Consider the following 27,661-nt stretch of genomic DNA (forward strand, 5'->3'; position numbering starts at 1 on the left):
CTCGCATTGGGAGAGTGACAAGGTCTAGATTAGAATTCTTATCCGCTTTACCTGTCACATGAGCTACTCGGTATTCGCGCGCGCGTCGCGTCTTATGCTTTCTTCGTCTCTCTTGTTTGTCGCTACCGCTGCTGCGGCTGATGCTACTGCTATCGCTACATGACGTTTCCTCGTCTGATTCCCGTGTCTTATTTCCTTGGCTCTTTTCGGTCGTATTTACTTGTTTCCTTTCCCGCGGATTATATTTAGGGGGGTGAACCCGTTCTTTCTCGGGTCGTCCGTTAAGCGTCCAGCAGTCCTCTCTTTGGTGCCCTTCTTTCTTGCAGTGTGAGCAATATTTTTCAACGGTGTTTATTTCGCTGGGCTTTTCGGCTCTCGGGAGAGAATACCTAGTGGCGTTTCGGCTAGTACGGCATTCTTGTCCGATGTGGCCTAGCTTTCCGCATTTATGGCATTTAATTCCGACACTTCGAGCTTGTCGAGTTTGCTCTTGACTATTTTTACTTCGGTCTGTGTTATAGGTCGCGCGCTGAGAGGGTCCTTTTAACTTTTCCTCGGACGTAGCGCCTAAAATTGCCGCGGTGAGGTTAGCGTAATTTCGTGACCGCACGATAGTTTGAATGTCTTCTCGAAGTCCTAGCTGGAAATTTTCTAACGCTAGTTCCTGTATCGTATCTAAGATTGCTTTTCGTTGCTCTGAGGAATGTCCACGGCCTTCGATCATAGATTGGTATAGTTCCATTGATAATTTGTCTACCCGGAGTCCGTAGTCTCTCGCGCTTTCGCCTGGCTTCTGCCGGAGCATATTAAATTCTCGCTGAATGTGCGTGGTGCTACGTTTTGCCAAGTAACACATTTCTATTTCCTGTTTCAATTGCGCGAAAGAGTGTATGTCTCGCGTTTGGAAATCGTACATGGCTTTTCCCGTTAGTTTCGTGCAAAGTATAGCCTTTAACAACGATTTTTCATCAGCGGGATTAATTTCGTTCATCGCATAAGTGCTTGCGTTTAAGAATTTTTGAACTTGACTGCGCGAAGTTCCGTCGATTTCCGGAATCATGTCGCGGGCTTCTTTTAATTTAATGCACGTGTTTACTGGATCGTGTTGGTTTCTGACGTCTTCCAACGTTCGTCCGTAAGTTACATCGAGTGGACCGTTACTGAAGTCACGTCGGACTCTGTTGTCTTTGCGTTCGTAATTCGTGGCCTCTAATCTCTGCAAGCGATTTTGTATTGCGCGTATCTCGTCTAATAGCTCGCCGAGGATGGAGTCTTGCGTGCCCGGGCATGCTCGCGCAGGCCCCGGATTCGCGGGTGTCCGGTTGGGCTCCCGTCCTCAGGCGGCTTATCTCTGCGTCCACCTGCTCTGGCGTTATCGGCGGGTCGTTGACGTCCTCGCGGGACGTGCTCGCGTGTGCTGCTTCTCTCCGCTGGTTCATTCTTTCGCCCCGGGGCGTATAATTCTCTCCGCTTGGATCGAACACGTCGCTATCATACGACGTCAATGAAAATTCTCCTCTCTCGGAGTGATCGGTCGGTATACTGGAACGTGCGTCACTTATTGTGGGGTCCAGTCGCAGTACGTCACTGTCGTTTTCGCTATTATTCGCGTTATTTCTTTCGTTAGCGGCGGTATCGCGAGGTCCGTGATTATTTCGGGGTAAGAGACTGTCGTCTAAGAAAGCGAATTCTCGCTCTAACACGACGTTGGGGTCTAATACCGGCGAGTTGTCATCCGAATATTCTAGACTACGTCACACGCTTTCTGCGATGTCGCGAACGGCTACTTCTACGATACGAACAGGGCCTATTGGGCTGACTCGCTTTGTCCTACGTGCGGGCGCACTCTCGGCCCTATGTAACCACGACGGATTTCGGGCGGGGCGTTCTCGCGATTCACTATCCGACATCTAAGAATCACAGGCTCGAGTTTCGCTCGGCAGGTCGTGTCGCTGTCCTCTAACAATTACCGCTTTATCTCGTCTTACAGTTAGTCGCGTTACAATTGTTTTCGACTCACATTGATAGTCGCATGTTGTTCGCTACTGCGTTGGTCGTTGACCGTTACTGCGTGGCTTGGCCGCGGGGCTGGCGAGCCTTCGTTGTGGTAGGTCGCGCCTTCTCCGGTGTCGCTGAGCCGCTACCGGGTGCTTCCTTCTGCTGGAACGGGCTGCTACCGGGGCTTCCTTCCTCTGGAGCGGGCTGCTACCGGGTGCTTCCTTCCTCTGGATCGGGCTGCTACCGGGTGCTTCCGTCAGGGCTGGTTTTCACCACTTTCACCGTTTCGCTCTTTGATTTCAGGCGAACACTCGCGGTGGGTCGTAAGTAGTTTCGCGTATTTAAAATTTTCGCGTAGTATCAAGCGTCAGCAATCTGCTCTCGGGGTTCGCGTCGGCGTTCCCTTATCGCGCGTCGCCGGAGAGTGGCCCTGCGGGGTACCTGCCCGCGCGCTGCGTAGAGACCAGCGCTGCGTTGTCATTCGCGATTTGTGCGAGACGATTATTGGTCATCGCGTAAATATAGAATCGTTGTCTTCGTCTTTGTGTTTTTCGTGATAAGGGTGCCGCGAAAGATTTCGATATCGCGTCGACGTTACCTGCGAACGTCGCGAGCGACCGACCAACACCCTCGTCGTGCATTTCTTGCGAGCGAGCTCAGACGCGCCCGGCGGGGCGCCGCCCCATAAATTCTGTTGAGAATACTCGTCGATTCCCTTCTCGCGATACAAATTAGTTACTTTTAGTGATCGGTTAGATTTAAGTTGTTTCCGCGATAAATCTGTTCGTCGACCACTGTAGCATTATATTGCCGTTATTTCGGCTCCGGATATCGCTCAAGTTCAAGTTTTCTTTACCGCGTATTACTCACTTGTAATTTTTTTTATTTTATCCGACCTGTTTATTTTTCCGTTTAGCCCAGTCGATAGAGACATTTAAATGGAATTAATTCCGGGAAGCGATTTTTTTTGTCTGTTTCGGAGGGTCATGGGTAGTCTAAAACCGGATTTTCGGGATTCTAACCCTGGAGCGTTAGCCGCCATTTTGATTAGAAGGGTGATTTTTTTTTTATTAAATATCTCGCTTATTTTCAACTTTAGAGTGAAAGTGGTAATAACCAAACTTGTAGAAAATTTAATACTCTACAATTTTGGTCCTTATCATTTTTCACCTAGGATCGATATTTTGGGTCTTAGACTTGAAAGTGGGGGGTGAAAAAAATTTTTTTTTTAAATTTACTTGGTATAATGAAAAACATCTTTTCCACACCACCACGGGGGTAGAGTTTATGGCGCGTTTTTTTTAACGTGGTATCCGCTGTAGGCCTAATCCACGCATAAATCCTTGGCTTAAAGTTGTAAATCGTAATTATGCAGTTTTTATACGTTTTGACGATGGTCCAGCCAAATTAACGTCGGTGTCTTCTCCTGTTGGTTCTTCGCTAAAATCGGGATTGTCGTCTCCAAGTTCAGGTGAGTTGGTGTTGAATGTTGTTCAGGCAGATCGTCCAAAGTATCTTCATTGCATTCATCGATATCATCCTCATCGAGCAGCTCCCGAATGTTCGTCACGTTCTCGCACGTTTGTCCGTTACAGTTGTGGCATAAAACAGAACATTTAAGCCCTGACTTACGACATCCGCACATTTTACCGCAGTTTGTTTTGCATTTACACGATATTAATTTGAGCAACGATTCCGGCGCCGGGTCGGCAGTGGTACAGATGGGCTGCAGTCCGCGATTGGTTTTTATCCAGCCCCACTCCGTAGCATCCATTTCATATTGAAGCCACATTTGCACCTGCAGGTACGTCCTGTACGTATGTTGTTCTGCCGCTGCTGAGGTAGGTGGAAGTGTCGCAAGGTTGAATTTACTTTTCGTCACCGATTTTGTGAAGCTCTTGAATCGGAGTGTGTTTAAGGATATGACATCTTGACCGCCTCCAAACAAAGCGATTAAGAAACGTTCTCCGGCATGAGTCAGGCAATGCTTGTTTATATTTGGTTCTCGGAACAGGTCTATAACTTTGTTCAAATCCGAATTTTTTTGAAGAGTATTGATGAATCTCGTTTTGCTTACGTTGAATATAGAGGACGTGGTATCGCATCCACTGAAGGCATGCAGAAATAAAATGTGCTTTGCTATAGCTTCTCCATATTTAAAACTTGTCGGTGAGTACAGTAGTTCAGGAGTCCGTCCTCTGCTGGGTTTTTTGAAGAGTACATTCGTCAGATGATATCCTAAGCCAGTCAGTAGCACGAGAAGGTCGATGTCCTCGCCGATGATCGTTACTTCTTCGTAATTGGGAGCTTCCTGGATTGCCGTTCCTATGATAAATGGATCCGCGTCTGCCGGTGCCTGCTGAACTGTGACATCAGAATCTCGCAAAACTTTTTGAAGAAGATCAATAAGCCTAGCTTTGTTCCTGTCATTTCCTAAAAATGTTTCCTGGGTTGTAGAAGGCAAGGAGGTCGCGTTCACAGCGATCTCAGGCGAACGGTGCATGGCTGCACGTCTTCTTCACTCCCAACCTTTCGGAATAGCCGCTTCAGAATCTTCAGGGTACCCATCAAATACAACTATGACGTCCTTCCCAAAGTGTCTCTTCACGTATGACACATAATTATTACAGATGATTTCGAACGTCGCGTTCGTGCGGGGCCAGACAACTTTGTGTAACAAAAATCCTCCATCAACAATATCAAGACGTCTTTCTCCTAGGACTGCAGAACGTTGCAGAGGCTCAAAGCAGCTGTAAAGCGTAGACTTCGCACCCTTTCGCATTCCCTCCTCGTTGAATAAAGAAAGAGGGTGCGGTGAAAGTTCATAAGCGAAACAATCGTGCAGGTCTTCGTCCGATTGCTTGGAAATACTAATTCGCTGGAAAAGTAGGAGAGGATTTATGGGGACAGACGTTTTGTCAATTGTTAGGCTGCTGGAAACTGTAGCTAAGGGTAAAACTTTGTCCTTCCGTTTAAATTTTACCGAATCGTAATTTGAACCGACCATATTGCGTAACATTTTTGCACCAATTTCTGAAGCATGATGACAATTAATGTTTTCAGTGCCGACAATTCCAGTGCTGATAGACATTAGTTGAGAATCCACAGGAAAAGGATTGTGCGCATCAAACCAGTGATCCAATTTCTCCATATCTGAATTGTGTCTGGAGACACGAGTCGGTCTAAAATCAACGTGTTGTTCGGTTGTTCCGCTGTGGATATCGCAAAAATTTTCAACTTGTTGGCAAATGTTCTGCAAATGTACCGAGCCCATAGTCCATCTCGCTGCCACGCTTTTATCTGCTCCCCGTGTAAAGATCCCTCCATTAATTTTTGATTACCGATTCAGAGTTTGCTCAATAGTCTGGTCGGACATGATGCCTGACCAAAATTTGTGTGTGCACCTTATAGTGAAATAACCCTACGTTGTAAATTTTTCAAATTCATTTGCCGGCATTTTGTCACGTAAAACTTGCATACTTTGAAGGTATAAGTGAGGCTTCGCGTATAGAAAGTGACCGCTAGCGTGAAAGAAGGGCAGCATCCTTTGAATTGTGTCGAGATGGAGATCCCACTTACCAGAACGTTCAGCCTCGATGAAATGTTTGACCAATGTGACCATTTTAAAATACTGCGTCCACAGTTTAGCAGTGGGTCCATTACTTTCGGCTTGGTTGAGTGCCGCGGCGAATTTCTCGAAAACTGTTTTAACCAAATCGTTTTCACTAGCTGTGAGAACGACAGTCCGATCTAATTCTATCAAAAGATCGTCAACCTCATTACGTTCGTTATCGTCAAACTCGCTCGTCTCCATGATGCGCTTCGCTATGGATGCATGCACAAGGAAATGAGCACGAACTGCTCTTGAGTACGCGTGACCCAAAAGAATCTTTTGAACGCTATTTTCAGCGTAAATGGTTTTCAAAGCATCCTCGAGTCCGCTGCCACTCATATGGATGGCGCTTAAAAATGACATTAGAAGGTGAAATCCCCCGAGGCGAACAATGATGGAACCAATTTCAGATGAAGGATCGGCGTAAGAAAAAATGTTGATCGCTTTCCAAAACAGCGGCTGGTCGAATGTAACGATACAGGATTTGCAGTTGGAAGCCTTCTTTCTGGTAAGAGCAGAGATGAGCGTCGTGTATATCGTATCATAATCGGAAGGTGAAGCGTTAATGAATGGGAGAAACATGATTTTCGACCCGACAAAGTTCTTGTTGGCAGTGGCTTCTTCCATGAACCCATTCCACCCCGGTATACCAGGTATGCAAGCCCACTTCTCGTACAGCCACATGAAATCGCCAATGGTTGGCAAACATTTTTCCGAAATACTTCGTATGTTCGCAATATCAGAAACTTTCACTTTCCGGAGACCAGCCGATTTTTCTTTCCCGTAGTAAAGAATTTCTACATGCCCCATTTGTGCAACGGCCGCGGCAGATGTTCTTTTCGAGTCCCGATCCATTATTGTGTCCGGTTCTATAGCGTTGAATGGCGTTATGCATTGAATTCCTCCCATACAGTGAAAAGTGCCATGTCCGTCCAGTGTATTGATGTTGAAATCCGCATTATCAAAAACAAACTGAGTAAACGCCGTTTCTTTAACTTGACGCTGTGGTCGCGTGATAGAAGCAGCTTCGTACAATGAAATTTTGTCATACGAGGAACAAAGTCCTAATGATGAAAGAACCTTGATCAAATTTTTGGACCCAAATTTCTTGTACAACAAAACACCAATTCCAATTTGTAACGAGGACATGAAAGATCGAGGACGAACTGCAGATATAATTGCATGCGCAATAAAAGTGCATTTCTTTTTTGAAGACGGAAGCGAATGCTTTTTTGATTTTAAAATAATTTCAGAGAGAAGAACGTCGAGAGAAGTGGGTATAGCTTCGTTAACGTTTTCCAAGAAATTATCGGCGGGGGGGTAGGTCTTTATATCGTATGGTCTCGATCGTATATCTTGTACAATAATGGCGGCCGCTTCGCGAATTACTCTCAGTTTTTCTTCCTCCGGATTTGAATTCCTTGCCTCGTACCAGCCTTGAGAAAGTAATTTGTGACCAGTATTACGGAAACAGATGATCGTATCAACTCCTTTTGCTTCAAAAATTAAAATTTTATAGTCGTACTTTTGTTGTAAACGTTTCTTTATAGTTTTTGGGTGAGGAATAAAATCTCCTTTGATTGTTTCCTGTAGTTGTTTCAATGAAAATTGACATTCGTCGGCATTCTCTTGAATGTGATTGTAAATGTACTCCATGGCACGTTCTACTTCGTCAGAGACTGGTCTACCTGATTGATCTTTCACATAAACCGGATCATATAAACGTTTACCACAAACGATGTGATATCGCGCTCCAACAGTCGTTAAATCGGGAATATTTTGAATGCGTGCTATTACCTCCCGCGCAAAATCGTCGGTGCAATAATTAAGATGTTTGAAAATTGTATCCCGAAGCGAATTTTTTGTAACTGACGTAACACGTCGTCGCATTTTCATACGGTGCTTTGTTTTCACCGACAAATCTGTACATTTTTCCGTGCAAAAAAGGCACAGTTTTGAAATCAAATATTGGTGGTACTTGCGGTTCAACCGTTGTTGACGATGACGACGATCGAGACGTTTCATTGTTATACCGACGTTTTGCCCTCGATCTCTTATCCGCGTAATGTTTGTAGCAAACCGGGTGCATGGTAACGCTGTCCACGGTTTGCAGCATCCGCTCGTGTTCTTCATCGCCTCGGGCAATGCTTGACGACAAAAGTGTCTGAACACCACGATTTTTCACACATAATTCGTATTCTTCTTTTGTACGCTTTCCGCACACGAAACAGTTCGCCATTTTGATGAAACGCGTCTACTCCGTTTAGCATTTGTTTTATGCCACAACTGTAAAGGTCAATCCAGACAAACTTGCCTAGGTGCATAAACATATGCATAAAGAAATGCGCGCGCGCGCGCGTGTGTGTGTGTGTGTGTGTGTGTGTGTGTGTGTGTGTGTGTGTTTAGTTAATAAGTTTAGTTTTTTATACTATGATTTCTTAATATACATACAGTTTAAGTTTATATTGTTATGAGTAGACATTTCTTATAATCCGAGAGGCAGTAAACATTTTTGTCACGTCATTTCAGCAAGCTTAGCTTTTGATTTTTTTTGTTACATTGGAGGTGACGGTAAATAAAATGACAGTCTGGCAGCGAACTGTCGGAACACCGCGCGACGGCACCCCCTGAACATTGTCAAAAAAACCAATCCAATTACGTCATTTTCGCAAAGCTGAAATTTTGTGTACTAAAAATTTACCTAATAAAATGTAAAAAAAAGTGCAGTCTGGCAGCCTGCCAGACGGGACTAACATCTTGCCAGACGTTAGCGAAGTTCATACAAGGTATAAAAAAAGGACGAAACCCTGGAATATCTCGAAGGGATTGAATTTTTTGAAAAAATGTTAAATACAAAAGTTATTGGGCTTGAAGAAAGCTATCTGATGGATGGCTTAGATTTTGGGTCCGGGGCCCAGTTGGGGCCCAATCAGGCTCAAGGCAATTTTTGGAACGGGGACCCCCATTTTCAATTACATATTCTTCTAGCTTACCTCGAGAGTTTTTCAAAACACTATAATAAAGTTTCTTTCCATGAAGTATTTTTCAAGTTATAAGGCTTGAACCGATTGGTCTGCGCACGCGGTACTAATGCTGGCACCTTAAAAAAAAACAATGCACTTACGTCATAGTAGCAAAGCTGAAATTTTATGTACTAAAAATTTACTTAATAAAATATAAAAAAAGTGTTATCTGGCAACCCGCTGACGGAATTAACATTTTGCCAGACGTTAGCGAGGATTATAGATCAATATGCATTTACTCCCATCCACATATTACGGGTTATATTACGTCTACACTTTTTTTATATTTTATTAAGTGAATATTTAGTACACAAAATTTCAGCTTTGTTATTATGACATAAGTGCAATATTTTAGACAAATTACCTAGGTTAGCTTAAGGAAGTGCAGCCCGGCTGCCAGACCAGCATTTTATCGATCTTCATCTCCAATCTCCAAACAAACAAAAAATTATAAACTAAGCTTGCTAAAATGACCTTCGTCAAAGGCTTTCTTTGTTTTGAAAAGAGTAGCTGTGGCATTATCGAATAATTGAACTTCAACCGTTTCAGTTCAGTATACGTTTAGTCTTGTAACTTAAAGGACGTTTACGTTCGTATTTTCTGCGTTATAGAAAATGGCTTCATCACAAACTTTTTGTGTATTTTGTAATAGTAAAAAGAACAAATTAAATTTATTTACTTAAGATACTTTAAACAAATGTATCGATATACTCAAAATTCGCAAAAAAACAATTTAAAGTTCCAAAATGTCTATTTGCCATCTGTTTTAAGTGACGTTCAAGGATACCATTTCAAGTGTTACAGAAATTTCACGGCGTTAATGAGTAAATATAAACCTACATCTGCAGCTATCGAATCTTGTTCTTCGACAACTCCATCATTATCAGAGCCATCAACATCTACACATATGAAGCAAGTCAATACAATAATTTTTAAATATGTACAAATTAACAATATTACAATTTATTTCTCATTTCTTAAAATATTTTTCATTGTAATACACTATAAAGATGTTTAAATTTTTAAAGCATGAGAAAGTTACACAATATATAATTAAAACACAAGCCGTTATTCTTTTTTTTTTAGTGAAGTTGGTGGAGATGTCTGTGAAGAAAATAAAGAAATTACAGAACAAGAAGTTTGAGTCGCCAGTAAATAATTAAAAATTACTAAAGATGTTGTAATCGACCCAACTGGCCAAATTTATTAATCGAAAAACGCTACGTTTCGACCGAGGATCCGGTCCTTTTCAAGCGTGTATACACAACTCACAAATGTCGATTAGTCAAGCATAATGCCCTAACTACACCGAATCTAAAAGCTAAACGACAAAAAATTAATTCGCAATTAAGTGAAAATTATATCAATATTATACAACACCGAAACTTACATATTTGTGCGTCGGGATCTAAGTAATAACAAATTCGTTGAACGGTATATTTCGTGAAATGTTTGTAACATGACATAGCAGAGCGGTGGTAAAATTTAGACTGATGAGCCTGACACTTATAAACAGACTGGTGCCGTAAACAATAAAGAAATTAGTTATGAAGCAGAGGCATGTGATATCTCAGAGGAGAAAGAAATAATTAAAATACTATGTTTATTTTGCAATACTGAGCGGAAAAAACATCATGGACGTTGGCAATCTTTGCATATATCTGAAAAAAAAATACTGCTGCAGAAAATATTAAATGTAATGCAATTCAAATGAACGATGCACAGATGCTTCGTAAAATTGAAAACATACTGTCAAAAAATCAATTAATTGCATATCACAATATTTGCAAAATAATTATGCTTATAAAAGCGAGCTCACTTCACAGAGAAAACGAACAGATTGGCATACTACGCGAGACTGTCATAAAATAGCATATCAAGAAGTATGCTCTTTCATTGTCGACAATATTATTAATAAAAATCATCTGTACTTTTTAAGCTTTTTACATACGTTATACGTTGATCGTCTGAATATTGAATATAAACAACTTGCATATTCTTCTTCGACTTCTTTCTCCACACAGCTTGGAAACAAAAATATTAAAAACATTTTATAACAAAATAGAAATTGTTACAATAAATAATAAAAAAATTGTAAAACCATATAGCGGCGTTTTTCTGCAGAATCATGATTTTCAAAGCTTAGAAAAGTGTGATATTGTACAAAGAGCAGCACTTATTTTAAGGGCAGAACTTTTGAAAATAGAACCAAATAAAATGCCTGATAAATTAACAGCAAATGATTTAATAACGGGAGAATGTTCTATTCCAAAGACGCTTAATGATTTTTACCTTACGTTATTAAGTGGCCAAAGTCGTCGACGTAAGCGGAGTTCTAATTGCCAAAGAATAGTGAAACCGTTTGCAGAAAATGCGATTTATGCGGTTTCAAATGGTAAGACAAAAACTTCGAAGCATCTTACTCTTGGGATAGCTTTAAAAAGCTTGACAAGTAGCAAAAAAGTTGTAAATATTGTTGCGCCGCGCTCCGCTATCTTTGAGACACTCGCGTTCGCGCCGCGCGCTCCCGGACTCGCGTAAAAGAGACAACACTCGTTTATAAAAGGAACTCAAGGGTTTATTAGGAACTCTGTACAATAATGCGTTTCAGGTGGAGAACACGTCCGAACGATCGGAGTCTCCCCGTAGATCCGACAGTCGAAGTTGTTATTCTAAACCGATCAATACATCCCGTCGTTAGGGATCGCGCTTCGGCTTGAAGCTTCTCCGGAGCCAAATTCAGCCCACAAACGGGTGTCCCAGCACGGGCGCAACACTGCTCTCCCTCTTCAAGATTGTCGTCCCAACAATCCAGAAGGGCAGTTGAACAGGCGGTTTCTGTTCCTGGGACTCCGAGACGGATTCCTGCCCTACCCCGAGCTGCTGCTACGGGTTACCGGGCTCCGTCACCTTAGATTTCCTTCTCCAAGAAACTCGGTCCTCTTGACCTCTTCCTCCTTGGGTCTCCTATTACAGCCTTTCCCGGGGGAGAGCTGGCCAGGCTCGTCCCCCTTGCTGGCTTCAGGACGACTTCTCTCGGAATACCGCTTTTAGACTGGCTCAGCGTGGACCCCTTTATGTCTCCGGCGTTGACTCCTTTTCTATATCTTCGGACATGGGGGGGGAACTTCCGTGGACCCTACGTCTCGCAAGACTCCCCAGTCCCCGCCTCGGCATTTGCCCTTCGTCCCTCGGGAAAACCACGGTCAAAAACCGTGGGCGAGGCGGTTTTCTTAATCAAACGGCGCAAAGAGTTAAGATGGGACTACGTTGCCTTCGTCAGTCCTCTTCAAATACTCTTCCGGATCTTTCTCGACCATCTGTGAAAACAAGTATCAAACGCAGTAACACGAACAATAACAAAAGTTTTCACTAAATATAATTTCTATTCCCCTCCATTTCTACCCCGGGCTCCGATCTATTCTATTTTTCTGACTAAATAAGGAGCTAACCTGTCGGCATGCACTACCTTCTTCTTCCGCGAAGGCGACTTTTGTATGCAATAAACAACATCGCTGAGTTTTTTTCACTACGGAGAAAAATCCTTTCCAATTGCCCTGTAATTTCGGGGCTTTTCCTTTCTCCCTTCGAGGATTGAAGAACCAAACCTTTTGCCCTAGCTCAAAAAGGGTTTGCCTGGCACCTCGATCGTACCAGGTTTTTACCCGAGAAGACTTGACTTTCATCCGTTCCCTAACACCTAAATGAATCTCCTCAAGTTTTTTCCTTAGGCCCCCAATATAGTTTCCAATCGATTGGGATTTTTTAGGATCCGGTGGACTCCCTTGGAGCAAATCAAGAGGAAGCCTCAGATCTCGGGCAAAATAAAGCTCTGCGGTAGTAACACCAGTTGACTCGTGTTTAGATGACCTATAAGCGAGTAAAAACATGGGTACCCAGCGGTCCCAATCCTTCTGATTTTCGAAGATATATTTTGCTAAATAATTCGTAATGGTTTGATGCTGGCGCTCAACCTGACCATCTGATTGGGGATGCAAAGCCGTGGTCCTAGTTTTTCTTACTCCGAGAAGGACCATTAATTCGGCGAAGAGTCTAGATTCAAAGTTCTTTCCCTGGTCCGTGTGGACCTCCTCAGGAACTCTGTGCCTAGAAATAAAATGGCTAACGAAAACATCCGCCACAGTCTTTGCCCTGATATTCTTGAGCGGAAAAGCTTCTACCCATTTCGTAAAACAATCTACAATGACCAAGAGATATTTACTCCCAGAACAAGTCGTCGGGAGGGGACCAAGTATGTCCATCTGTACCCTTACAAGCGGAGCCCCGACGTTAAAGATTTGAAGAGGAGACTTTCCCTTTCCCACAGGGCCTTTCTTGGCTATGCAGATGTCACAAGATTTGCACCAATTCTCGACATCCTGCTTGCAAGTCGCCCAATAAAAGCGTTTTCGAATCTTTTCTAGGGTTTTATTCACCCCGAAATGTCCGCCTGAAGAGAAATCATGAGCCCCCTTTAGAATCTCCGTCACGCGTTTGCGAGGAACAACAAGCTGGAGTAGGCTTGACTTCAAATTGGGAGCCTCCCACCTCCTATAAAGGACTCCATCCTTAAGAACAAGTGCGTCCCAATAGGCCCAGTAAATTCGGACAGAAACATCTTTAGTGATTATCTCGGAGCGCGGAGGACGTTCACCCGCCTCCTTGGCTCGAAGAAAGATTGCAACTCCAGGATCTTCCTCCTGATCCCTACGCCAGCCCTCGAGACTTTTTCCTCCGAGAACTATGCGAGCGACAGATTTAGCTTGCTCTTCGGCACTTTTCTTCTCTACCTTGGTGCAGTACCCACAGCCGGACATCTCACATTGCCGTCTAGACAACCCGTCGGCATTTTTGTGGGTCTGTCCCTTCCGATATAGAATTTCAAACTCGTATTGCTGGAGACTCTCCAGCCAACGTGCCAACTGCCCTTCCAATTCCTTGAAGGACATCAACCATTTTAAAGAAGCGTGATCCGTGCGGATCAAAAATTTTTGTCCTAGAAGATAGTGACGAAAAGACTTTATGGAATCTATACAATAGCCAGAAGTTCCTGTCGGGTCACACAATAATTTCGCTCAGTCTTGCTAAGCACCCGACTAAAATAAGCAATAACCTTTTCTTTCCCTTCCTGCCTTTGCGAAAGAACCGCGCCTATGTTAGAAGCATCGGTATCTAAAATAAATTCCCCCTCCTCATTTGGAAAAGTAAGAACCGGGGTAGAAGACGAGACCCTCTTCAACTTCTCAAAAGCATTTTGGCATTCCCCTTCCCAAACGAATTTAGAACAATTTTCCGTAAGTGAATACAGGGGTTTTGCTAATGAAGAGAACCCCTTCACAAATCTACGATAATAAGAGCAAAATCCCAGAAAACTCCGCAATTGCTTCTTATTATGTGGGACTGGCCAGTTACTCACTGCAGAAGTTTTCTCAGGGTCTGTGGTAACACCCTCTGCTGAGACTATATGCCCCAAATATTTAACGTTCCTCCCGAAAAGAACACATTTCTTTGGATTTATCTTTAGGTTTACTTCCCGAAAACGTTGAAGAATTCTTTTCAAATTCTCCAACATCTCTGAAAAACTCTTCCCGAAAATGATCACGTCGTCTAAATAAACTAAACAAATTTTCCCCAAAAATTCCTTTAAAACTTTCCCCATCAAACGCTGGAATGTCGCGGGGGCATTGCATAAACCGAAAGGCATTACGGTGAATTGCCACAATCCATTCTCGATGGAAAAAGCGGTTTTCTCGCGGTCTTCTGGGCGAATTTTCATCTGTCAGTACCCACTTTTCAAATCCAGAATAGAAAACCAAGAATTACCTGCGAATTGATAAAAAATGTCGTCAATCCTAGGGAGTGGAAAGGAATCTTTTTTGGTTATGGTGTTTATTCCTCTATAATCAACACAAAATCTAATCGATCCATCCTTCTTTCTCACCAAAACAACGGGCGAAACCCAAGGGCTTTGGGATTCCTCTATTACTCCCTGTTTCCTCATATCCTCTATTATTTGATTTACTTCGCCACGCATTCGGATTGGGATACGACGTGGAACCTACTTTATTGGGGAGGAATCTTCCACATTTATGTTATGACAAATAATATCGCAATTACCAGCAATAATTTCATCGGAAAACACATCTTGATAATCATTTAAAAAGGCAAGGAAAATGTCCCTCTGAGTTTTATTGAGGTTTACAGAATCTCTTTTATAGAGTTCTTTTAAAAAAGGCAAAACTTTTTCAGAAGAGTCTACTACTCGAGAACAATCATAAATCTTCATTTTCTTTTCGAATTCTAAAACTGTTTCAAGAAAATCTGCTCCTAACAAGCATTCATCGCTAATTTCCGCTACAAACATTGGCATCTTCAAAGAATATTTTCCAATCTGAACATCCACAAAAACTTTAAATTCAAATGAAACTCTTTCCCCAGTGGGATATCTTAAATCTTGATTCTCTAACTCGATCCTTTCTTTATTTTTGCTAATCAATCTACTACTAATAATTGAAGCATCGGAGCCCGTATCAACTTTAAAAGAGCAACGTTTTCCATCCAACAAACCATCATAACAAAAATCTTTCTTATTAAACTTAGGACTAATAAAACGTTTAACAGACGGGGTATTATTCTCGCAGGTCGAACCCACCCCGCTAAGTTCGACTAACTCGCGTTTCCCAACTCTCCGGGACATTCATACCGGATATGTCCCGTTTTCCCGCAAGACCAGCATTCTTTATCCCGGCTGGCGCCAAATTGGCTGCCTCGCCGGTTTCCCTTTCCGACCTTCTTCTCTCCTTCTTCTTTCTTTTCCTCATTACTCCCTTTACGCGCATTTTTCTCATTCGTTCTTTCGTAATTATTTTTATAATTCTCTCTTCTCTTTTCGTAATTGTTATAATTTTCCCTTCTCTTTTCAAAATTATCCCCCTGAATAATTTTAACCGCTTTTGCTCTCTCTACGGCTAATTTAAGAGAGGTTATCCCCTCCAGCTGGAAAGTCCTTTGTATAAAGCCATTTGTGAGCGCAGAAATAAATTGGGAGCAAGCGATTTTGTCACGAACCGGGAAAGAGCGTTCGGGGTACGCCAGTCGAGCTAGTCTTTCAAGATCTGAACCGAGTTCGGCGAGATCTTCCCCAAATTTCTGCTTTCGGTTCGTAAATTGCGAGTAATAATTCTGCGAATAAACCCCCTCACCGAAACGCAGCTCGAGCTTCGACTTTAACTCTGAATAATCCAGATTTTCCAAATCTTGAACATTTTCGAGAATAGAACGCGCTTTTCCTCTTAAACTTGAGGCTAAAATAATCGTTTTTGTCGCGTCACTCCATCTATTCGCCCGAGCAATCAGTTCAAATTGCGAGAAGAATTCACGCAACGGGATTGTCCCGTCATACGTATCAGGCTTTAATTTAAGGTTCTGTCCCCATTCAATATCGCGACGCGGGTCTCCCTCTCCGCGATTCACTACCACGAACGCGTCTCGCGACCCCGAATCTTCGTTATCAGAAAGACTTAACTGTGTGCGATCCTGACGCGAAGGTCCCGCATCTCGTGCCGCAACAACGCCGCGTGTTCCTCGCGCATCTACCGCATCTCTTGCAGCATTGCTCGCAGGATCTCCACCTCCGCTGAGAGCTGAGGGGCGCTCGGGCCGACTCGTATCTCCATTTCTGCCTCGAGCTGAGGAGCACTCGGCCTTGGAGTCGCCATCCGCGCTCTTTTCCTCGTCGTAGGAACTGTCGTCGATTCAGTGCTCGTCATCGGATTCCTCTATCGTCCGCTCTCGCTCGTCCTATCCCGGACGAGCCCCCAAAATGTTGCGCCGCGCTCCGCTATCTTTGAGACACTCGCGTTCGCGCCGCGCACTCCCGGACTCGCGTAAAAGAGACAACACTCGTTTATAAAAGGAACTCAAGGGTTTATTAGGAACTCTGTACAATAATGCGTTTCAGGTGGAGAACACGTCCGAACGATCGGAGTCTCCCCGTAGATCCGACAGTCGAAGTTGTTATTCTAAACCGATCAATACATCCCGTCGTTAGGGATCGCGCTTCGGCTTGAAGCTTCTCCGGAGCCAAATTCAGCCCACAAACGGGTGTCCCAGCACGGGCGCAACAATATTATCAACAAATACGGCCATTGTTGCAGCTATACTGTTATAGAAGATAACAAACTAAGTATAGGCTCTCCTAAATAAATCAAATAGGGAATAGTGAGAGAGGCAATCGGAGCCACGCGCGGTAATTATTGCGCAATCAATATATAGTCAATAAGATAAAATATATTAGTCAATACATATTCGGACTTTTCGACACTTTCTTTGTGTCATCTTCAGCGTGTAAACAAAATTAATATACATGAAAATTACAAACGATATAAAATTAACGGTCAAAAACAATAAAATGATATAGTCGATCGGTCGACAAGCGCAGTCAAATCAATAAAATAATAAAAACTATACGAATGTTCGGTAGTCTGTCAGGCTGTGGATATGCCAGTATGCAATTGCTCCGAATCGATCGCATCTTCGACGCTTAACTCCCAGGTTGGAAGACCAGGAAGAAAAGAGAGATTCAAATTCGATTGTCCTTTCTAAAGCGTAAATCGAAGTCGCAATATATTATTAAAAAACGTAATGTATCAGTATTAAAATCTATGGGATTACAATTCCAATTTCTTATTTACGGAGCATTACAGAACAGAAAGTCGCAGTGTTAAAATGTACCTGTCACTCTGACGTGTCGTGAGTCAGTGAAGCGTTGATAGAAAATCGGAAGATTAAAATAATAAAAGCGGTATGTACATGGGTTAACGGTGGGGATAAATATATTCACAACGGAGGAATCTAAATTTTTGGTTCCTCCAATGGATAGGATAACCTCCAATAGATAGGATAACCTATCAATAACGTTCAAATAAGTGTTCGGTAAACTTTCCGTGTCCGTCTGCGGATTCAATCCATTTTCCTGTCTCTTTATGCACAACATCTCCGAAATTAAACGTTTATAAAAATACGACTCATTATTAAGAATTTCCACGTTATCCCAATCAAAGTCATGATTTAATGCTAATCTATGATCTGTTATAACAGAATGATTAGACGTATTCCTTTTTATATGATTAAGGTGTTCCTTAATTCTTGTTTGTAATTGTCTGCTCGTTTGGCCCAATTTACGCTTTAGAAAGGACAATCGAATTTGAATCTCTCCTTTCTTCCTGGTCTTCCAACCTGGGAGTTAAGCGTCGAAGATGCGATCAATTCGGAGCAGTTGCATACTGGCATATCCACAACCTGACAGACTACCGAACATTCGTATGGCTTTTATTATTTTATTGATTTGACTGCGCTTGTCGACCGATCAACTATATCATTTTATCGCTTTTGACCGTTAATTTTATATCATTTGTAATTTTCATGTATATTAATTTTGTTTACACGCTGAAGATGACACAAAGAAAATGTCGAAACGTCCAAATATGTATTGACTAATATATTTTATCTTATTGACTATATATTGATTGCGCAATAATTACCGCGCGTGGCTCCGATTGCCTCTCTCACTATTCCCTATTTGTTATAGAAGAATTAGAAACAGAAGCGACTTTTGCCTCTACTAGTTGATTACAAATTTGTCCTGAAGATATATTACGATCACCAAACTTATGTACAAGATTAGCCTTCAATAATTTTGACAGATTCGTTGATACCCTTACTGGAAAGTATACTTTGCACGATACTGTGGGTATTATCTTTCAAGATATTAATGTTAATGTTATAGAGACATCCCAAATTGATGATGATGCTAATGAAAATAATGTCAATGAAGCAGAATGTGCAACAGAACAACGCTTAAAAAAAAGAAGACAAACTTTTGATGCAATAATCTCCGAATTAGAATGATACTCTAAAAAGCCAAAAGTATTAGAAACAACCTCTTCATGCTGAATTGCGCCTTTCAGTCCCAAATAATATGAAAGCATTGAAGCAAATAAATCTTGTGTGGATGATATCTCACGCATTAAAAATTCACGACACATCTATGTGGGTAGGTTTTAATAGCCTAATATTTGCTGATAATTCTTGTAAACAGAAGATTTCGTATTTAACTACAATTAACTTAACTTCGACGAATACATCGGTAGTTCTAGAAACAATGATTCAGAGCCAAAAGGTCGCTGAAGAATGTGGTGAGACTTACATGCAGGTAACATACGATTTAGCGATTGCTAAAATCGCACTTCAAATACAAGCTACTAAAAATCCAAAATTTAATAACTTTTTTATACATGTAGGCTTATTTCACATTATGATGGCTTACTTCAAAGCGATAGGAAAATTCATAGATAATTGTGGTTTATCTAATAACATGGTAAATAGTGAAATGTTGGCAAATGGTTCAATAAGTGGATTTATGATGGAAAGCATTTTAACAGGTGTAAAAGATTGCATCCTATAATGTCTTTGGCCCTTCAAGTTTTACATTTTCAAAGTTTTTTGAATAAAAATAATATAGAAATAAGCGATGATATAATACAATATGTCCAAGATTAAAAAAAAAAAACATCAGTGACTCCCGTTATAGACAACAATTGTCTTCTACAATTGCTTGAAAAATATGAAATATATAGTGAACAAACAATCGGACTTCCGTTTCCGGTTGGTTAGGTGTGAGACGACGTATTTGGTGTGTGAAAAGCGGAGTGCGAGTGTGAGAGGTAGAGTGAGAGAGAGAGTGTGACGAGCGAGGGGAGAGATCAGAGAGTGAGAGGGAAGGTGTGAGAGTGGAGGAAGCGCGGATGGTTCAGAGAGAGAGCCCGTGGAGGCAGAGAAGAAACAAGAAGGTTGAGGTTAGAGAGGCAGACGTAGAAGGGGAAGAGTATAGAGGGCTAGGGTAAAACTAGGGAATTCTGGGGAGTTCGGGAATAGCGCGGGGAAGCAGTACGGCCATAGAGTAGGAGGAGAGGAGATAGCACAGTTCGCGGATAAATTAGGGAAAGAAAGACGCGGTAGTACGGGGAATATAGATTAGCTTTTCAAGAGGAAAAGGGATACAATGGAGAAGGAAGAAGGAGCGGTTGGGAAAGGAAAAGGGAGCGAGGACTTTTTTAAGAAAAGCAGGAAGATTGAGAGAACGCTACCAGGAGGGGAAGATATGGATATGAAAGGGTTGCTGAGAGAATTAGGAGAGGAGCTGAGGGAGGGGTTAAGGGGGGTGAGAGAGGACTTAAGAGAGGTGGCGAAGGGGCAGAGGAAGGCAATGGTGGAAGAAGTGGAGAAGATAAGGAACGAGTTAAGGGAGAGACAGGATAAATGGAGCAGGGAGAGAGAGGAGTTTAAGAATAGAATAGAAGATTTGGAACGAAAATTGGAGGGGATAAAGATGGAGTTAAAGGAGGGAGGTCACGCTGGAGGAAAAGGTGCAGAAGGAAGCGGAAACAGGGAGAAGGGCGGAGGGGAGGGGGGAGTCTGACTGAAAGGAGAGGGTGGAAAGGCTGGAAAGGAGGTGTGAAGTGAAGGAGAGGGGAGAAAGGAAGAGAAACATTTTGATAAAAGGAGTAAAAAAGGATGCGGGAGGAATAAAGGGGGGAATAGAGGAGGTGATGAAAAATATAGGAGTGGAGGTTAAGATAGAGGAAATTAGAAAAATAGATGCGGGAAGGAGAGAGAAGGGAGGTATGGCAGTGGTAAGAGTAGGAAGTGAGGAAGAGAAGTCAAGAATAATGAGAAATAAGTGGAAATTGAGAGATGAAAGTACTTGGATAGAGGAAGATTTGACATGGGAAGAAAGGAGGATAAAATGGAGGGTAAATCAAATTGCATGGAAGGCAAGAGGAGAGGGTAAAAGGGTACGGATAGGGCAGGGAAAGGTATGGATAGAGGGGGAGCGGTGGGTGTGGGATGAGGTAAGAGATGTGCTCAGGGATAGTAGAGAGAGGTGTTGGGAGGCAGGGCAAGGGAAAGAGGAAGAAGGCAAGAGAGATGAAGGACAAAAGCAGGGGGAGTAGAAGAGGGAGAGGGAACGGGTAGGGTAGATGAAAGAAGAGTAGAAAAAGAGAAGGAGAATAGGGAGGAATTAGAGAAAAGATTTAGAGAGGAGAAGGGGGAGGAGGAAGAGAGGGGAGAGAGAGAGGAGGAAAGGAGAATATACAAGGTGGCTTTTTGGAATGTGGCGGGGTTAACAAATAAAGATAAAGAGTTCTGGAAGGGGCTGGAGGAATGGGATGTAATGGTGTTATGTGAGACGTGGGTGGATGGAAAGGGATGGGAAAAGATAAAGGAAAGGCTGCCGAGAGGTTACGTATGGGAAGTGCAAAAAGCAGGGAGGAAGAATCGGAAGGGAAGAGCGGTAGGAGGAATGATAATAGGGGTTAGGGTAGGGGTTAAAATGGAAAAAGGGAGGACAAAAAAGATAAAGAAGGGATGATATCGATAAAGGTAAGGTTAGGGGACGAGTGGTGGAGGATAGTAGGAGTGTATATAAATAAGGATATGGACAGGAAACTGGAAGAGCTAAAGGAATGGGTGGAGGAGATAGAGACGGGAGTGAGGGTGCTGATAAGGGGGGGATTTTAACGCAAGGACGGGGAAAGAGGGAGGTTTCGTAGAAGAGAGAGAGGAAGAAAAGGGTGAAGGAAAAAGAAGAACAAAAGATGGCAAGGTAAACGGGGAGGGAAGAAAGCTATGTAGGTTTTTGGAGGAGCATGGGTGGGCGATTTTTAACGGAGGAATTAGAGGAGATGAAGAGGGAGAATGGACATATACAGGGGGGAGAGAGGAGTCAGTGATTGACTACGTGTTGGGGGACAGGAGGACAAAGGAAAAGATAGAAAGGGTAGTGGTGGAAGCGAAGGTCGACTCAGACCACCAGCCAGTGACGGCGTGGGTAGAAGGGGTGGAGGACGATTCGGGTAAAAGGAAGGGGGCAAAGGGAAGAAGTGGGAGAGGAGATTGGTCGGTGGAGGACAGGAAAAAATTTAAGGATTTAGTGGGGGATAAGCAATTTCAGGGAGGGGGAGTGAAAGAGGAGTGGCAGAGGCTAAAAGGGAAGATAGGGAAGGTATTAAGGGAAGTGAATGGGAAGGGAAAGAAGGGCGGAGAGAGGGGCTGGTGGGATGAGGAATGTAAGGGAGGGAAGAGAAAGGTTATGCTCATGCTAAGGAAATGGAGAAGGGAAGGGGGGAATGGGGACAGTTATAGGGAGGAAAAACAGCGATACAAGAAGCTGTGTGAGGAGAAGAGAAGAAGGGAAGTGGAAAAATGGGAAGCGGAGGTAAAGGAGATTAGGACAGAGGGGCAGGTATGGAAGGTGGTAAACAGGGAGAGGAAGAGGAGGAGGAGGGTGAACGAGGGAATTAGTATGCAAGAATGGGATAGGTATTTTAGAGATTTGTTGGGAGGAGTGGAAGGGAGGGTGAGGATGGGAGCAAGAAGAGAGGGGGAGTTGGAAGAGGAAGAGGAGGAAATAAGGAGAGAGGAGGTGTGGAAAGTGGTGGGAAACCTTAGGGAGGGAAAAATGATGGGAAGTGATGGAATTCCAAATGAGGTATGGAAGTTTGGAGGGGAGGTGGTGAAAGAATGGTTGTGGGAGGTGTGTAATAGAGTGTGGAAAGGAGAGGGTTGGCCGGAGGATTGGAGGGAAGGAATTATAGTGCCCCTAGGAAAGAAGGGGGAGGGGGAGAAAGTGGGGGACTACAGAGGGGTGACTTTAACACAAACGGCGTACAAGGTATACGCTGCCGTTTTGGCGGAAAGGCTGAGGAAGGAGGTAGAAGGGAAGGGCTTGCTACCGCCGAGTCAGACAGAATTTAGGAGAGGGGTAGGGACCACGGACAATATCTATGTGTTGAATTATTTAATAAATAGGCAGGTAAATGGGAAGAAGGGGAAGATGGTGGTGTTGTTCGTGGACTTGAAGGCAGCTTTTGACTCGGTGGACAGGAGGATACTGGTGGAAGCGATGAGGAAAAGGTGAGTGAGGGAGGGCTTAGTGAGGATATGTTAGAAGCTGTTGGAGGAGACGGTATGCAGAGTGAGTGGGAAAGTGGGAGAGTGGGAGAGGAGCTGGGAGAGAGGTTCTGGACAGGAAGGGGAGTTAGACAGGGGTGCCCGTTAAGCCCGAGTCTGTTTACGTTGCTGTTGGCGGATATTGATGACGAGCTGAGAAGAGGTGGGTGGGGTGGATTTAGGTTGGGAGGGAGGAAGTTATATACTTTGGCGTATGCGGACGATATAGCGATGTTGGCGGAGAGTGAAGAAGATATGAAGGGAATGATGGGAAAATTAGAGGAATATTTGGACAGAAGGGGACTGGTATTGAATAGTGGAAAAACAAAAGTAATGCGATGTAGAAAGGGGGGGAAGGTGGAAAAAGGTGAGCTGGAGATGAAAGGGTAGGGTAATTGAGGAGGTGAGGAAATTCTGCTATTTGGGTTATGTAATAAAATATAATGAGAGGCAGGACGAACACGTAAGAGAGAGGGTAAGGAGAGGAGCGGCGTTACTAGGACAGGTATGGAGGATTGGAAAGAGGAGGTTTGGGGAAGGATTGGAGCAGGAGACTATGGTTATTTGATAAATTGATATGGTCGGTGATAAGTTACGGAGTTGAAATATGGGGGTGGAGGGAAAGAGGGGAAATAGAGAGGTTACAGAAAAGGTATTTAAGGTGGGTATTGGGAGTGGAAAGGTGCATATTAGGTCTATGATTAGGGGGGAGATGCAAAGAGAGAAACTAAGAGGAAGGGCAGTTATGAGAGCATGGGGGTATGAGAAAAAGCTGAAGGAGGGAAAAAGAGGGGAGCTGGCGAGGGAGTGCTGGGAGGAAATGAGGAGAAGGGCGAAAAAAGAAGAGAGTTTAAGGGGTTGGGAGGAAGAGAGAAAAGAAGCGGCGGAGAGTAGGGGATGGAAGATAGAGGAGGTGGAGGAGTTAAGGGAGAAAGGGAAGTGGAGAGGGGAAAACGTGTATGAGAGAGAAAGGCAGAGGCAAAAAGAGGAGAGGTGGAAGGAGATAGGGGAAGCAAAATTTAATAGGTGGTATGACATGGTAAAGGGAGAGGGGGTGCCGGGGTATTTAAAAAAGAGCTGGGGGGGAAGTAGGTGGCAAAGGGTGGCCAGGTATAGACTGGGGGGCGGTATGAGGGGAGGGAAATATTGAGTGGCAGAGAAAAAAAGAAAGTGCAGGGTATGTGGAGGTGGGGACGAGACGTAGGAACATGTGTGGGAGGAATGTGCGGATTGGGGGGGAGGGAGATCGTAGCAGGAAATGGTTGGAGAAGTGTTGGGGGATGAGGGGGAGAGGGAGAGTTGGTTGAGGAGGTTAGAAGAGGTGAGGGGGGAAGAGGGAGATGTAGAGAGGGAGGGAAAAGAGGGAGGGGGAGGAAAAGAGAGAGTGAGTGAGAAAGAAGGCATGAGTGAGAAGATATTTGTAAACGGAAACGGAAGTCCATAGGTTAGAGAAACTGCGAGTGTGTGTGTGTGTGTGTGTGTACAGATGGGTAGGGTAATTAGTTTGTAAAGACTAGTGATGAGGTAGAGTAAGAGTTTTTGTGTAAGTTTTTTGTAAAAGGTTGGGAACGTCCATTCAAAACGCCTTGCAACCCTGAGGGGAGTCAATAAACGTATATATATATATAGTGAACAAACAATCAATGGTGAACATGGCAAAACTCCTCAATTTTATATAATTTATGTAAATCTTGTTAACTACTATTTTATGTTAAGTACAAGTATTTGTACTGCGAATTTTGAGTCCTTCAAATATGTTTTACCTAAAATTGCAAATTTATTTTTTATATTTAATCAACCTAATTACGCTCGTTGGTTGGTTAAATATTATGATAATTTAATAAAAGTGAATGAAACTCATCCTGGATTGAAAGAGAAATTTGAAAAAGGATCTTTTGGTATTAAAAGAACAGACAAACCGTTTTCTAGACAACCAATTGATTTAACTCTAGAGCAGACGATCAATGCGGATGCTGCAAACAGATTTACAGGAATTTTACATTGTACAAATTCAATTTCAGCTCGTCAACGCTGGTGTAAAAGTCACAGTATTAGATCAACGATAATATGTAACGTTTTGGAACAAACTGGATTAAAAAAAGCTGAAAATAATATTGCAGATTTAGAGAAAAATAGAATAAAAAAAAGTTGTATACAGCTTGAAATGTTATGGATGCTATTAATCAAAATATTAACCCTTTTGAAAAGGATTTGGATACAGATTTACTGTATAATATTTCAAGTGGACAAGCGGTATCAGAATCTATAACTGAATTTCTAATTAATATTGAAAAAAGTGGCAATAAATAGCGTGAAAAATTTATTTCTGAATGTGCTTAAGACAGTGGACGAGTTGAGAAAGCAATTAAGAAAAATGAAATTTTAACATTTACGGATGCACTGAAAAAAAAGAAGATTACTGTTTTAGGAAAATTTCAAGAAGTTCGAATGCAACGAGACCTGTTTGAACGGCTTCTGGGGGTTTCAATTGAACAAAAGATTGATATTGAAAAAGTTTTATCTTACCCTTTGACACCTGTACCTTTGTCACTATGCCATGTAGACGGAACAATTTGTAAAACCAACAAATCAGGTTTACTAAAGTGTTTAGAACAAAAAATTGATAGTGAAGAACCGCAGAATATAGATATTGTTATTATCGACGGTTTTTTCATGTTGGATTTAATGAAGGAAATACCGCTAACATTCGGTAAAATTTCGAAGAAAATTTTACAAATAGTGGTTAGATATGATGCACACACAATCGCTATAATTTTTTACCGTTATTTCACTCCTTCTATAAAAGATAACGAACATGTTCTACGAGGCAGCTCTGAAAATCGTAACTACGTTATTTCTGGAGCTGATTCAGTACGCCCATCAGATTTTTCAGGAGAACTAAAAAATATCAAGTTTAAAGAAGCGCTAATAAAATTTTTAATAGACTATTGGTAAAGTGATGAGATGGCACCATTCATCGGCACGAATATTGTACATTTAAATTATGACTTATGTTGTAACACCCGTAACACTCAAATTAATTCTCAAGTTGAGAATAACACTTCAGCTAACACTCAACTTGAACACTGAAGTTTACTTTAATCTGAAGTGGTTGTTACACTAAAGTTTAGGGTAACAACCCAATGAAAACAACTTAGTCAAAGTGATGTCAAATTGTCGTCATATGATGTCAAAAAGAGTGATGAAATGCCGGCAAAATGATGGCAATATGACTGCAAAATGTCCCATACCTTGATGGTGATTTTGACTGTCATTTCGATATCTGTTTGATGTCAAAGTAAATAATTCCCTCTACAGGAATAAATGTAAGACTAAAACTAAATTATATTAAATAAAAGATAAAATGAAGGCTGATATATACATAAGGTTTTTTATTCAGATTTAAATTTTGTTCTTAAAGTTATATGATACAGGTAACTTAAAATCATATGGCAGATTAAACGTAACCCAACTTTAGTTAACGAAACTGCATAGCCGCATAGCTTCGTCAACTAACTTTTCCCAATTAAAATACAATTAAAAAATTACAAATATACATATACATTTTAGGCATTAGAATCTAAATATGCATTAATTCTTCTTCCAGCAGCGTTGTTAACTAACACCCTCTAATCAAAATACAATAAAAAACTATAAATATATTTTAAATACATAAGTACTGAAAACTTATTTACTAAAATTTGTCGTTATTACATTGTAATGTTCTATCCATGATAGAAAATCTATACCAAGCATTCGATGTAATTTTTGGGAAACAATTATATTCAATTGCAGTTACTTATTAATAAAGCCATAGAATTAGAATAAAACCAGCTCTAAACGCTCAGCAATTATATGTATATGCTTTGGAGATGCCCATAATCTTCGCTTCGAAGTATTTAACAATTAACAATACGCGCGCTATCATCGCTATTGCGTCATTCTAATCTTATTTTACATGCATCTAATGAGCGATGAATGGTGCAATAGCGCTAATAGCAAATTCCCTGAACGCACCCGAAATACAATTAAACGACGAATACATTACTGTATCCATTTACCATGTGGAAAACACCGGTTAACCTAACTTAACCTCAATCACAATGTCCTACCAAATTAGTATGAAAAAAGCAAGAAATATTACAGACAATTCAAACTTATTAGTCTTCTATCCATGTCGATCAGTAGGTAAGCTATGGGCGCTCTAACCAAGGGGCAATGAGGGGGGGGGGTGAGGGGCGGGGGGTATACCGCGGGAGAGGAGGGGGAAGTGTACCGCCGGGGGGGAACCGCGTTTTCGGGCACCGCGGGGGAGGGGGAGGGGAGGGACCGCGTTTTCGGGCACCGCGGGGGGGGGGGGGGGGGGGACCGCGTTTTCGAGCACCGCGGGGGAGGGGGAGGGGGGACCGCGTTTTCGGGCACCGCGGGGGAGGGGGAGGGGGGTACCGCGTTTCCGGCGCCGCGGGGGAGGGGTCCGCGGGGTGAGGGGACCCGCGTTCGCGTTTTCGGGCGCCGCGGGAGAGGGGTCCGCGGGGTGAGGGGACCCGCGTTCGCGTTTTCGCCGCGCCGCGGGGTGAGGGGCGACCGCGTTCGCGTTTTCGCCGCGCCGCGGGGAGGGGCGACCGCGTTTTCGCCGCGCCGGTACGTGGAAATAAGTAAATTTATATTATACATAGAAAATTTGCTTACCACCGCTGGATTTGAATCAGAAACCCCCGGCTCGTGAGTCAGTCACATCCCGCACTGTGTGACACAATATTGATGAATACGTTTTGTATTGTCTATATATGTTACAGTTATTGTTAGCAGTAGAGTCTCTTAGCAGTATAGGCCATAGTCTCTTAATTTTAGACAATAATATATACACTTAAAATAGTTAAAAAAAATACTATTTCAAAGCAGTTAAAATTTACACAAAAACACACATAGGACACAGATTACATGGTGAAATTAAATATAATGGGTCTCCACATGACGAACAGAAGAGACCGTCCATTAGTATATAAGGCCTGGT

The 27,661-nt window shown here is 42.6% G+C and overlaps 1 protein-coding gene and 1 pseudogene across 1 annotated transcript in view; both read left to right on the forward strand.

The window, feature by feature from the left end:
* Window positions 1-27,661, forward strand: part of LOC139779989 (uncharacterized) — a 235,646-nt gene that overhangs the window by 136,503 nt on the left and 71,482 nt on the right. The window lies entirely within an intron of this gene.
* Window positions 9,735-25,737, forward strand: LOC139779987 (uncharacterized; annotated as a pseudogene).

This window comes from Temnothorax nylanderi, unplaced genomic scaffold (genome assembly GCF_030848795.1).
Source record: "Temnothorax nylanderi isolate EJ_2023f unplaced genomic scaffold, tnyl_v1.0 TNYL_tig0254_pilon, whole genome shotgun sequence".
NCBI classification, from domain to species: domain Eukaryota; kingdom Metazoa; phylum Arthropoda; class Insecta; order Hymenoptera; family Formicidae; genus Temnothorax; species Temnothorax nylanderi.